Raw genomic sequence first — 13,195 nt, 5'->3', positions numbered from 1 at the left:
TAATTGTCCCTGGCCACTTCCAAAAGAAGGGAGAACCACACTTGTCTGGTCCAGAGGGGAGTCATTACAATGATCTTAGGGGATTCTTTCTGAATCTTCAGAAGTACCCTGGGTATTAGTGGAAAGGCATACAGGAACATTCCTCTTCACAGAAAAGAAAAGGCATGAGTCTTCCAGGCCTTCTTGCATGGAGTCCTGGAACAGAATTTTACTAGATGATTATTCAGAGAGGAGGCAAAGGGTTCTACCTGAAGAACTCACCACAGATGGATCAAATCTTGGAAGTCTCCCAGATCTAGTTTCTATTTATGAGAGTCTGCCTTGGTCCTGTTCAGTTTGCCTGCCACACAATTTTGCACTGATGGAATGTAGGATGCCTGTAGAGTGAGACTGTGCAGGGAAGCTATATCCCAAGCTGCCATGGTTAGTCTGCACAGGGGGTACAGCCTAGTTCCCCCTTGCTTGTTAATGTACCACATCACTGCTGTACTATCTGTAACCACTTGAAGAGGTCCAGGGGACCAAAGATGGTTCAGAGAATTGACTGCCTTGATCAGGACAAGAATCTGCTTGATATTTATGTTCTTGCATCTGTCCTTGGTGTCCCACACCCCCTGCACTTTTACCTCTGCTGAAACCGCTCCCCACGCAAAGTATGAAGCATTTGTGGTGACTGATTGCTTTGGAGCAGGCAGGGAGAAGGGGAGACCATGGTTTGAGGATATCTGTTGTCTCCACCAAGTGATAAAGGGTGTTGGTGCTGGGACCAAAGAGATTTCAGATACCACTGTATCTATCTCATGTGGAGTCTTGCCAGTGGTGTCATGAGAATCATAGATGCCATGAGACCCAAAATCCTGAGGTATTCCCTCATAGTGACTGAAGTATGAGTGGAAAACCTTAGAATTTATCTAAATAAATATCTACTTTTTCTTGTGGAAGAAAAGTTCTTTGAAATGAGTTGTCCAAATGACATACTAGTAACACAATCCTGTGTGAGGGAGTCAAGAAAGAGTTTTGAATGTTCTCTCAGAATCCCAGTTTGTGCAAGAGATCTCTCACACAAGACAGAGAGATTCCTGACATTTTGAAAAACTTTGCAAAGATAAGCAAGTAATCTAAATATGAAAAAATGTGGATACCATATAGCCTGCAACTGGAGAAAGAGACTTCATGAGCACTCTTGGTGCAGCGGATAGTCTAAAGGGTAAGGCAGAGAACTGATAATGCGATCCAGACACATAAAACCTTAAGAAACATCTTCAGTCTGGATGAATATTATATTAATGTTATGATAAACTTCTTTTAAGTCTAGTGTTAGCAGGAACCTTGAAAAGGAAGAAGAGGCAACAGGTTGTGAAGTGGCATCATTTGAATTTGGGGACTAACACAAACAGGTTTAAGAAAGAAAGATCCAGAAATGGTCTCCAAACATTTTTTTTATTTGGGACTGTCGCCTCACAGTAAGACGTTGTCCTGTTCAATTCTCAGCTAAAGCGTCTTCTGTGTGGAGATATGCGTGAATGGGCGTACCTTCATTGAAGGTTGTGCGTCAGAGCTGGCAACTTGGCACGTAAAAATCTACTGCCAATCATTAGCGGACTGGAGTTCCGCTGTGGCGATCCCTAACCGGGAAAAGCCGAAAGACACAACAACAACTAGGAGCACCCTTGAATAAAACCCCTTCTACACCTGGGATGGAAGAACTGGTTCTATCATTCCTTTGCATAGCATGTGATAAAGAACAGGAGTAAACAAAACAGTATTATCTACAGGATGAGGAATGACCCCCTGGAAAGCAGGAATTTCCTCCCACGGCCATTTGTAACCTTGATGAATGATTTTAAGAACCCATTTATCTGAAACAATCTGTTGCCAAAAAGAAAAATGGAGATTCAGACTTTTTGGAAGAGAAAGAGGAGAAAGAGGGGCTAGAGTGTGTGTGTGTGTGTGTGTGTGTGGGGGGGGGGGGGTCACAAGGTCTCTTGAATTGTACTTCAGACTTGTTGGAGTGTCCTTAGTTGGGAGGTTTGAGACTTCTTTTTGGAACCTCCTTGCCACTTCCTTTTAAACATCTTTTTACCTGACTTCTGTTGAGACTGTTTATTTTTTTTTTTTTTTGCAGAAAATGGATAAGGAGAAAGAAAATCCCTTGGACAATCTGGAAATGGAGGACTGAAAAATCTTACAGATTCCTTGGATCAGCTTGCCCCTTTCATCACACACTTTTTGATTACCTCTGCAGCAGAGGGACCAAACACTGAATCTCTATCTGAAGGAGAATTCAAAATCTCATTTTTAACATCAACCTGGGGGTTCTGAGAATGCAGCCAAACAAACCTCCTTAAAACCATACCAGTGGCCGTGGCCCTGGAAGAAGTATCAACAGAGTCATGCACACTGCAAACAATGAGTAGTGACCTGTGCAACAGAATAAACTAAATTATTTAAAGCAGACTTTTTCTCCACAAAAAGAAACTGTAGATAAAACATTCATCATACTTTCACAATATGTCAAAATAAACTTTAACATATGAGCCTGACAATTTAAAATTCTCAAAGTCAAAGTTGCAAAAGTATACACTTTTCCCAATACCGATCAATAATTTCCCATCCTTTTTAGAAAGAGTAGGATTGGAATTGACTAGGTGCTTAGCAGCAGAGGAGTCAACTAAGGCTATATCTGCTTGGTCAGGTTTGGGAACAGTGTAAAAAAAATTTAAAAGACTGAGGAACTTTATACATCATATCTGCTTAGGGACAGCTGGATGACTATCAAGAACATTGTAGAAAGTAAGACACACATCCTCTAAAGCAGACAGAACAAGAGGAATGGGTGTAGGCTCTGGAAAATCCTTCTGTAACAACTTGCACTATTTTTTTGAGGGAATGAGAAACCTCAGTGTTCTCCCACTGAAACCACTGGGGCATTCTAGCAATAGTCTCAGAGAAAGAGAACCCCCCACATGGAAAATCAGAAAATGAGTTCTCCTCTGAGTCTGAATCAGAAATCTGAAGACAAATCTCTGAATCCATTCTTGCATCTTTCTGTTCAGATTCAGAGTCTTGAATCTCTTCCAGAAGGGATTTCCAGAAGGGAGGCATCCCTCTTTCTTTTTCCAGAACCTACTCAACAAGAAGGATCAATAGCCTGAATCAAACCCTGAGCCAGTCCTAGTAAACTACTCCTATCCAAAGAAACTTGAGGACACATAAATACGTGCTTGCTTTTCTGTTTCTTTTTGACTGGAAAAATGGGGCCAACCATGTTACTAATGGCAATCGCCTCTTCCCCGGGGTGGGCACAGCATTCTGACACAACAGGGAAACCTTCCCTGTTCCTTCTACCAGGACCAACACCAGTGGTTCTCCCTTGCCCACTGAGGGGACTCCAAAAGCCACTGAGGATAAGGCTAACCCCTGGTCCATAGTGAAAGTACATGCTATACCAGAGGGATCTGGGGTAAAAGATGAGTAGTCTGAGGTATAATAAATAGCCACAACAGAGTCACTCATCTGCAGCTAATTCAAACTGCTACCCTGTTGTGGTGGCAAAGGCTGTTTGTTTAACTTTTTCTTTTTGTGGCTGGAAGAAGGACCTGCTGTGGAAGTGACAACCTGTTCCATGGTCAAGCCAAAAATGGTGCCTTTATTTGGGGGAAAAAAGCAACAATACCAGTAAAACTACCAGTCCACAAAAGTTGTTTTATTGACAGAAAAAACAAAGTAGAAAGCACTTTCAAACATTATGGCAACCCCACAATGTTAAAATAAACACAGTTTCTCCACAGAAAATATTTTATCAGTTTCATAACACTACTTTTACATTGCTAAGAAACAATAAGTGCTCCATTTAAAACTGTGTTACAGTCTCGATAAAATCTGTTAAAACACACGACTCCTAGCCTTAAAATAACTTTCCTGAAAGACGAAACTATTAGAGCATCAGTAAAAAATAAGAACATAGAAGATTTTCCCCCAAAGGTAACTTATCTGCCCAGCTAAGGAAACCACAAGCTGACCATCGATCCTCAAAAGCCTCAGCAGAGAGTACTATTTAGCAGCAGTAAAGCTCTAAAGCGCTTTGCATCCAAACTTGTCTTTTAGTCATCTCAGCTCGAGCTGTTTGACAAAAAGTGCCATGAGACTTTAGGAAGCTGTCCAGCTGTTATATCCTTGGCAGGATATAACCCATATACCGAAGGCTACTGCAGTAGTGAGCAATATAAAGAACATCTTAAAATCTCTGTCAAGCCTTGGTAACATTCAGTTATCTTTCTAGCCCTTCTACTCTACTCACACACACCAGCATTTATTACAGTTGTTCCTGAAACTGGATTTGTATGGTTAAGCACTGTATTTCACTCATCAATACAAGTTGAATACATGTCACAGTTTATCTACATTATTATTATTATTTTATTCTTCAGCAGTCACGCACTTGCATTTTCACCTTCCTGAGACTACCCGAAAGTGGTGTTTATTATAAGTTACATTCTTGGTCAACGACTTGTTAAATAATGGGTATAGTTTTATTACATCCGTTGATATACAAAAAATGACTCTCCTTAATGGATTCTCTGGCTGGGTTTATGCTTTGTAATAGGCAGCAATCAGCATGTTTTCCCACATGTACTCATGCTTGTTGATGGACATACACCCACAGCGATGTTTACTCTAATGTCATATGTTCACTACATAACGGCACTCAATCTCCACTGCCCACTGGTTCACCTCAACCTAACAAGTAGCAAACACCCTACTAATACTGATGAAGAACAGTAAAGATCTGGCACTCTCATATATACTTGCCAGCTCACAGGAAAATCCAACCAATCACTAAGGATGTGTGGAAATGGTCTGCTCTGCTCTGCTGGTGGGCAAAGAGGGAGGGTTATCTTTGACCTATCAAGGATGGTCAACTTTGCAAATGATTGACTGATACAGAGTAACATCATCCATGAAAGTTATATCAAACAACCAGAAACCTCCTTGATGCATTCTACGACTGTGCTGAATGTCAAGCTGTAAGCTACTAGTGAGGAAGTTGCTTGATGACAGTACCAAGGCCAGCTAAGAAGGCTGGGTTCTGAGGAAGACTTAGCCAGAACAGGCCCATGCTAGAGTAGACTATAAGGCCCATGAAGGGAAGCTGTGCACCCAAGAACCACAGCAACCAAGGATGCAAAATGCAAACCAAAAAAGCACAAGAGGCAGCTACTTCTACGGAGAAGTAGACTTTGACTTGACTACAGCAAGGGCCAACAGTTGAACTCAACCACATCTGCCTCCCACCAAGGGGCAAGTGGGTAAGGGATGATAAACCACTCATCCACCTAACCAAAATCAGAACCAGAAACTACAAATTTCTACACAGACTTTAGTAAACAACCTCACTAGGGAAACTTTTGTCAGGTCTTTGTTAAATACTGAAGTTTTAATTTGACTCCAACACTATCTTTCAAGCCTCACAGTAGTAAACAAACTGTTTCATATTTTACAAGACCCTATGATCTATCACTGCCTGCTTTTGCAGAAGGTAAAGTGGCTTCCAATTAAAGTGAGAACAACCTAACTTGTCTCCACTTTCCTATTTACTGAAAAAGCATACATCCACTGATAGCCACAAAGCTAGCCACAAAGCTGGCAGTAAGAAACATCTCCTACCTAAATGGGGTAGGGAGACAGCCCTGCTCTGAGGCCCAGAGAACCAGGACACCTAGGAAGACAACAAAATGTTCATAGGTTCATAGGTTTATACTAGGCTATCTGCCCTAAGGTTACAATATGAGATGAGCCAAGGAAGAGTTATAATGCCACCAGATCCACAGGCCTGGCAACAGACAGGCAAGTCTGTTGAACATAAAGTTTAAATCCACCACAGAGGAAGGATTTCCACAAGGAGATGGAAAGCTACCTTGCCTAGGAAGGTATCTCATCAGTCACAACTGAGCAGTCACTCATCAGATGAAAGCTGTGTATGGACATTTGAAACACTATGCTAAGCAGTTCAAGTAATCTGAAGATGAATCTAGTAAATTCCTAAAAGAGCAACATAACTTGTTGTTCCAGCAATGGGAGTTCAATGTGCAAAACAATTCCATGTAATTCGGCAGCTATTTTTTATGGAAAAAAAATTGGTGATGCTGTTAGATAAAGCATGATGCAAAATTTTGTGTTTACAGGAAGAAAGTGGATTTCCTTGTCTGAAGTTTGTAAAACAATGAGTAAAAAGGTCACACAAAAATCTAGCAAGGCTAGACTTTCCACTGTGTGATTCCTTAAACCTCTTGCATTAGAGGCAACATGGAATATATGTAAATTACCCTTTAAGGATGTCAGGTGTTTCAGCTAAATGGCAATTCTGAATGTCCACGACTTTTTTTCTTTTAAGTCTATTTATGGACAATTTCAAGCCAATTAAGGCATTTGGCTGTCATGTGTTTCTGGCATTTTGCCAAGAAAAATCATGATAGCAGTTATCTTTTAATTTCCATTCCACAGGGAAGTATGCAAGGAAGAGTAATGTTGACTGGCTTCATAAGTGGATTCTCTAATGAAAACCTGACTTTTGTGATCGACTCACATGACTTTGATCATAAAATGTCAATCACTTAACTGCGATCCTAGTAGAACTCACAAAAACACCAAAACAGTGTTTTTCAGGAGGGCAACCCAGTGAACCTCCACATTCAGTATTATGTACGTATACTCACCCTTGACATTGTGACATCTCAGGGAAATTGGAAGACAGTGCTATCATGAGTTTTCTTGACAAAACAGCAGAAACACATGATAGTGGCAACACACGAGTGTCTATCATGTGTGTTGTTCACAAGGTTGGAACTCATTTTAATGCCTTTTGCTTTTATACTTTTGGAATGCAGCTACCCAGTAATAAATTATGGGCCCATATAATGAACAGTTAGCAGTAGTAAGGAACAGGTGGAGGAGACCCTGGAGAGGTGGAGATATGCTCTAGAGAGAAGAGGAATGAAGGTCAGCAGGACTAAGACAGAATATATGTGTGTGAATGAGAGGGAGGATAGAGGAATGGTGAGGATGCAGGGAGAAGAGGTGCAAAGGTGGATGAGTTTAAATACTAGGGATCAACAGTTCAGAGTAATGGTGAGTGTGGAAGAGAGGTGAAGAAGAGTGTACAGGCAGGATGGAGTGGGTGGAGAAGAGTGTCAAGAGTGATTTGTGACAGACGAATACCAGTAAGAGTGAAAGGGAAGGTCTACAAGAGGGTAGTGAGACCAACTACGTTTTATGAGTTGGAGACAGTGGCATTGACAAAAAGGCAGGAGTCAGAGCTGGACGTGGCAGAGTTAAAGATGTTAGGATGTCCACTGGGTGTGAAGAGGATGGACAGGATTAGGAATAAGTATATTAGAGGGTCAGCCCAGGTTGGAAGGTTTGGAGACAAAGCCAGAGAGGCAACATTACATTGGTTTGGACATGTGCTGAGGAGGGATGCTGAGTATATTGGGAAAAAGATGCTAAGGATGAAGCTGCTAGGTAACAGGAAAAGAGGAAGGCCTAAGATAAGATTTATGGATGTGGTAAGAGAGGACATGCAGGTGGTTGGTGTGACATAGCAAGATGTAGAGGACAGGAAGAAATGGAAACAGATGATCCGCTGTGGCGACCCCAAATGGGAGCAGCCAAAAGAAGAAGAAGATAATGAACAGTTGGCAACCAGGACAAAATAGTGTTATGATTTTAGAACTCACTGGAAATAGACCTAAAACTTCTTACTCTGACAAATTACTACTATTCTAAAGGCATTTTGTTACATATTTTTTACAATCTACTATAGGAACTTGAAACCCATTTCCCAATAAATATACCTCCTGGTACAAACACCACAAACATGCACGTGCGGACTTCACACCAACACATTTGAGGATAAAAAATGGCTTGTGCTACTGTGATTTCACACCAGATGGAAAAAAGGCAAATGTATTCTGGAAGCTGATGTTTTAGGGAGACTGCATTAGGTTCATAGGTTCATACTAGGCTATCTGCCCTAGGGCATTTATAAGCCTAGCCAGAGTATGTTTGGCTTTCGCCACCCATTTTAAATTAATTTTGCTATGCCCTTTTTCGAGGTTAGTATACTGTGCCTCTGTCTAACAGTGACACAGAAGTGATACCCGGGGTAAACCTACGATCTCCCATCCACTCATCAAGATTCCTCTTGAAGAGAGTCAATGAGGGACTCTGCCTAACCTGGACTGGGATTTTATTCCAGAGTGAAGGGAGCAGCTGGGTTATGAATCTGTCCCTTCAGCATGTCCTATTTATTTCAGTGCTGAGGTTCAAGTCTCTCGAGCATGTAGCTCGATGGGATTTGGATTTTTGAGGTGCAGCATGTCCCTTAATTCCGGGTTGGACATGGCTTTATACGTCAGGCACAGGTCGCCTCTGAGCAGGCGGTATGCCACTGAGTAGAGCTGGAGTTTCTTTAACCAGGCAGCATATGGCATCTGTTTGAGCCCTTTGATCCTCTTGGTGAGGTACTTTTGGGGTCTTTCCAGTTGCTGCAGGTGTTTGGTAAGGTACATCCCAAAAGGGGCATTGTACTCGATTATGGGCCTGATGAGGGATGAATAAAGAGGCACGATGACCTCTCCTAATCTAGATGTGAATCCCTTCATGATTAGGTGGGCTATATAAAATGTTTTTCTAACCACTTTGGCCACGTGGTTGTCAAATGAAAGATTGTTATCAACTTGGGTCCCCAGGTCCCTAATTACTTCTTCTGTACTTAATGGATTACCACCTATGTGGTAATTTGTGGGCACTTTGTTTTTGCCAAAGGGGATGACTATACACTTTTTGGCGTTTAGCTTGAGGCCATGGCTCTGGCACCAGTTGTCTGTTTCTATGAGGCCCTTTTGGAGGATGCTTGTGTCGGCTGAAGAGTCGATTATGGTGCCCAGTTTGCAGTCATCTGTGAACTTGGTCAGCCACAGTCCTTCCGTGTTGGCCTGTACCTCCGAGAAATATATACCGAACAAGAGCAGTCCCAGGACTGAGCCTTGTGGGATGCCACTTGTAACTGGTTTGGAGTCTGACATGGCTCCAGCAATTCTAACCATGTGGGTTCTGTCCTTGAGCCAGTTTTCAACCCATCTAGTGACATAGGGGTTTACATTTAAGCTGGTGAGCTTATCTATAATGCCAGAGTGGGGTATTGTATCAAACGCTTTTGCGAGGTCCAGGTAGGCTGTGTGGACCACCTTCCCTTTGTCAATGGCCTTGGTGACTGTTTCAAAGAAGTCGACCAGGTTTAAGAGGCAGGATCTGCCCTTAACAAAGCCGGACTGGGTAGGATCCAGTGTCTGTAGGTCCCCAATATCTTTATTTATGAGGTCCATGATGATCCTTTCCATAGCTTTGCAGACCAAGCTAGTCAGGCTTATGGGGCGATAGTTTCCAGGGTCCGTTGAGGCACCACCTTTGTGGAGAAGGACCACTGTTGCTGTACGCCACTCTTTGGGTACATATCCTGTAGTAAGGCTGAGATTGAACAGTAGTTTTATGTTTGGGGTTAGCTCTTCTTGGAGTTCATGTAGGACGCAGCCCGGGACACCGTCTGGTCCCATTGATGCTGTGCTTTTTGCTTTGGAGAGGGCGGCTCTTACCTGAGCATCTGAGATGTCAGGGGGGCAGCACTCTGCTGGGATAGACATTTGCCCTTTTGGTGGGGAGGGGGTGAGAAGTTTGTGCTGAACCTGTCAGCTAGGATGTTGGCAATGTCTGTGGGTTCAGTGTATTTTTTGTCATTTTGGACTAATTTTGAGCATATCTGGGAATTCCCACCCAGGTTCCTAACATAACTAAAGAAAGCCTTGCGATTATCCTTAGTGTCCTGTGCAATTTTTCTCTCGAAGCTGGCCTTAGACGATTTTATGAGTGCCCTTAGTTTTTTGCTATTACTGATCAGAGATGCCTTCCCTTTTTGGGATTTTGCTCTATCATGTAGTAGCTTCCTCCTTCTATTGTATAGTTTGTTTATGGCTGGGGTCCACCAGACAGGACGCCTGCCTTTGGAGGATTGGGTCTTGGTTTTATTTGGGATTGCATGATCCATGCATTCCTGAAGGTGTTCATAGAATGCATTTATAAAGGATTCTGTGGTCTGGGCCGTATTTTCCACAGGCCCGGGGCTTTGAAGGATTCCACCTCGGTTTTGAGGAGTGTGAAATTTGCTTTAGAGAAGTTTTTCACTGTGGTTTTCTGGGCAGGGTGTGGGGTCGGGATGTGAATATCCAGTGAGATCAGTTTATGGTCTGATCTTACCAGTGAGGGATACACTTCTGGTCTGGAGCATAGAGTCCCCATGTTGGTGATGATCAGGTCCAGTATGTTTTCCCCTCTTGTGGGAGTGGTAACAAGTTGTTCCATATACATTTGAGTTTATGAATTCTAGGAACCTTTGGGCTAGGGTGTTGGAGCTAGAGTAATGCTCCCAATCTATGTTTGGGTAGTTGAAGTCGCCCAGTATAATGGTGTTTGGAGAGACCTTCATGTTTTCCAGTGTTCTCAGGAAGGCCGAGTGGGGTTCCTGGGTTTGGGAGGGTGGTCTGTAGCAGGCTATAAACTGGAAGGCAGTTTTACCCACTGTTAGTTGCACATGGATAGTCTCTGATGCTTCATGCTTTGCCACCAACCTGGAGGTGTGGGTATCTTTGATGAATATCGATACTCCCCCTCCTTTTGTGGTTCGGTCCAAGTTTTGGGGCCGAAAAGCATGGTATGAGGTATAACCTGGTAGTGCTGGGGTGCTCTCGGGAGCCCTGAGCCAGGTTTCTGTTACTGTACAGATATCGATGTTCTCCATGCTAAGGAGAGTTTCGAGTGCATGCATCTTGAGGTTTAGACTTCTGGCGTTGAGTAGCATTACTCTTAGTTTCTTATCCCTTGTGATACCTATGGAGGTGGGTTTGTCTTTTGAGCCTTGCCTAAAAAGGCACTATGGGAGTAGCAAGAGCCTTTGCCAATATCCGAAAGCCCAGGGGTGACAGGTGCAAGCCGTCCCTAGTGAAGCATCGTGGCTTGTCGAGCATATCATCCCAGGCCGACAGGCATTGGATCCCCTTTGAATGACACCAATACTTAAGCCAATTGTTGAAATTGATCATCTTGTCTTCATATTGTGGCATCATTCTTGGTGAGGGTAAGATGCTACTCAAGGTCAGGGTCATACCGGCCTGGGCTACATGCTCAGAGAGCTCCTCTATGTCTCTTTTCATGTAGTCCAGGGAGGTACGTCTCAGGTCATTCACACCAGCATGGACAATGACTGAGTCATATTTGTACTTGCCTTGGAGTGACCTGAGTGCTTGTGTTATGTGGCGGATCCTAGTGCCCGACAGGCTGCTCACCGTGACCTTCTCCTTGTTCAGCCTGGTGAGCGGGACATCAGTGTGCCTGACGATAGAGTCACCTATTACAAGTGTATCAGGTGTGTTGTTTAGCCTTAAGGGCTGTGACTGTTCGGCACACTGGCTTTGTGAGACATGTGTTGCACGTGTTTTGTTTTGGTGCTGTTCATTCCAGGGACTCTACATGATAACAGATGTAAATCTCCGATTTGTTTTCAGTCATTATAATTGTGTTGCAGAGACAAGTAAACACTCACAACAAGCTCCATGCACACACAAAATAATACCAAGTCCAATTGTTCAAGTCAAAACTGTTGCACGGAGATGCAGAAATCTGGATACACAAAGTCCGTTAATATTCAACATGGCTGCCTGCTAGGCACAACATCATACGCTGTTTGAGTTCAATAATATCAGCTACAAAAGTCACTGATTGCTATTCAGCACTGTTAGGAACTTCCAACAACACCAGTCAACTCCACCGAACAATAACTTAAGAATCACACAAAATCAATAATCCAAGCGTTCAGCGAGGTGAAAGTAAAAGAATTGGTTTATTAAAACATCCGGCAAGCGCTTTCGACAAGGTCTTCTTCAGGCCGTTATTATACAAATTTTTTAAAAAACATTCACAAACATTTATAAAGGATGTGACATAGACATAATGATGTCACATCCTGTTCAAACTACAATATATTAAAGATACAAAACATTTTCTTAAAACTTTTGGGCACTGCAAAAATGAATCACCTAACATTCTTGCTGGGTATGGCAAATTACAAATTACAGATGCTATTTGCACATACATCAACTAGTGCAGCTCTAAAACTGTTAGCATCAAAGTACATTAAAATACGTTAAAATGCAAGACATTGTCTGCACCATTCCGGCGCTGTAAAATTGAAGTACCTAATATTTTAGTTAGGTATAACAAAATGCAAACACTATTTCTACATGCATCAACTAATACAGCTCTTTACCTATTATCAAACAAAATATACATAAGATCTACATTTGTAGTTTAAATCTTGCTCTCAGTAGCTGCATTAAAAAGTCCTGGTTCACTAGTTGTCAAAAATGCAAAGCGCTAAATCCAACGTTGTATGCACAACTAAATACATAAAACAGATGTCCTTATTCACCTTCCAGCATCCAGAAACTATTGCAAATACATAACTGTTATAAATATGGGGGGGGGGTATGGGGCAGGGAGTGGGTATGAGTGTAAATTGGGCTGGGAACCTAATATAGGAGGTCAGGAGGTGGGACTAAATGAGTGAATAGATGATCCTATGAAAGAGGTATAGGGTAAGTGGAAAACAATGTAGGCAAAGCTACTAGGAATGTAGCTAGCCTACATTGTTTTTGAATTGCAGCACCCATTACCATTCCTAGTAGCTTTGCCTACATTGTTTTCCACTTACCCTATACCTCTTTCATAGGATCATCTATTCACTCATTTAGTCCCACCTCCTGACCTCCTATATTAGGTTCCCAGCCCAATTTACACTCATACCCACTCCCTGCCCCATACCCCCCCCCCATATTTATAACAGTCATGTATTTGCAATAGTTTCTGGATGCTGGAAGGTGAATAAGGACATCTGTTTTATGTATTTAGTTGTGCATACAACGTTGGATTTAGCGCTTTGCATTTTTGACAACTAGTGAACCAGGACTTTTTAATGCAGCTACTGAGAGCAAGATTTAAACTACAAATGTAGATCTTATGTATATTTTGTTTGATAATAGGTAAAGAGCTGTATTAGTTGATGCATGTAGAAATAGTGTTTGCATTT

This window comes from Protopterus annectens, chromosome 3.part1, assembly GCF_019279795.1.
Source record: "Protopterus annectens isolate FY-2018-M chromosome 3.part1, PAN1.0, whole genome shotgun sequence".
NCBI lineage: Eukaryota > Metazoa > Chordata > Ceratodontiformes > Protopteridae > Protopterus > Protopterus annectens.
Note: the sequence above shows the minus strand (reverse complement) of the source record.